Genomic DNA, 1,892 nt, shown 5'->3' on the forward strand with positions numbered 1-1,892 from the left:
TTTCCTAATGGCTTCATACCGGTTTAAAAAACCGATCCAAACCGAAATGAACCTAATAAATCCAAACCGGTACCAACCCGAACCCAAACCGCACCGAAACCGACACCGGACCGAAACCGATAAATCCTTATTGGGTCGGTTTCGGTCTCTTCCAATCTCACACCGAAACCGGTGGAACCGGACCGAAACCGCACCGACCCGGACCGTTGACACCCCTAGCTCCTATGTCTCTGTCTTATGTCTTCGACAATTACCAACATTACAAAGCAATATGGAGATTGCTTTGGCTTGTGTTATAGGATAGAATTGTTTTTACTAAAACTTTTTCCCAAGCCAAAACCCCTCCTGAGTAACCCTTTTGTAATTCGTCTACCATCAAAGGAAGTTACATAGTGGTTAGAAAACCACTACCTGATATGCCATAAGCATAACTAGCCAGTGAGAAGGTGCCACGTTTGCGTAGAGGATTTGACCAAACGAGCAGACGATCAGACAAGCATGTGAACGATCACGTGCCATGATCACGAGTCCAAGGCCCCAAAAGCAGGCGAAAAGATGACCATACAAGCACGTGAGAAATCACGTGCCATGCTCATAAAACTAATATTTAAGACCAAACGATCAGACGATCAGAGGGACACGTGAGTATGCACGTGCCCTCGTGAGAACAAAGACTAGGTGGTCAGGCGAGTAGATGATCAGAGGGACACGTGAGCGTGCACATGCCCTAGTCGAAGCTCTTGCAAGAACAAGGATTAGACGACCAAATGATTAGATGGGCACATAAGTAGACACATACCATAACCACGAGGGAAGGCTCCACACGAGCACGCAGGGTGGACAACAGGACGAACATATATGAACAGATGCGGAGAACCACACATATCGCCAGTACCAAGAAATATACACAGCTGCACTTAGTCCTCGAACCATGGTTTCAAGTATCAGTCTCGTATCATCCGTATCGGATTGGTATCGGCTGAGACTGATCCTTGATCCCTGACCTATCTAGATTGGTGTTTTGTATCATTTTAGGGGTAAAATGATAAAAAAATAAGACTTTTTAGAAAAAGCAGGTGTAAAATAGACCGATACCATCCTCTAAATCCTTAGCCCGGACGGACTAAGTTTTGTATGCTAGATATAGTTGAGTAAAATGCCAGGAATCCGGCCACTTAGCCAAGAAGTAAACAAGGGTTAGTTATGGAGACCCCAGTTGCGTGACCAAAAAGAAATCTCGAGTCAGCCGTCAACAGCCTGATGGAATGGAAGAAAAGACCTACCAATCGATGTATGGGGAGGCGACCTACCAAAAAGGCATATGAGGGAAAAGACTTACCAATCGTTAAGGCTCTAACATACACAGGCGGAATCTACAGATCAACCATTAAGATCTTGGAGTACGGGAGTGGAGATCCACCAACCGTTATGGCCTTAACATTTACATGGGAGCTTGCCATATCGACAAATCAGCCACCTTGAGAAAGAAAGGTTCCGAAGCCAAGGAAGGCTAGAAAGAGGGAAACTATATAAGGAGAGCCCATGTAAGGAAGAAGGTATGCAATCTTGAATCCTCATAGCTCAAGTGATCTTTCTTTCTTCTCCACTAGATCTGACTTAATCTTCGGAGAGCCTTTCCTGGAGATCGGCTCTAGGATTAGTTCCTCATTTGTGATCTGCAGGTAACGTTGGAAGGAGGAACGGAAATCTGTAGTAACACTACCCTTAATGCTGATGTGGCAATTAGACTACATTCAGCCAACAATATATTCTTACAATCAACACTAAGATACAGTTTCAACCACGCTTAACCCTTATGTGGGCGAAGGCACTTCTGGATCCGAATTGCTTCAAGGGTTATTCTAGTATTTGATTAGATGATCAATAAGATG

This window comes from Macadamia integrifolia, chromosome 5, assembly GCF_013358625.1.
Source record: "Macadamia integrifolia cultivar HAES 741 chromosome 5, SCU_Mint_v3, whole genome shotgun sequence".
Classification (NCBI taxonomy): Eukaryota; Viridiplantae; Streptophyta; class Magnoliopsida; order Proteales; family Proteaceae; genus Macadamia; species Macadamia integrifolia.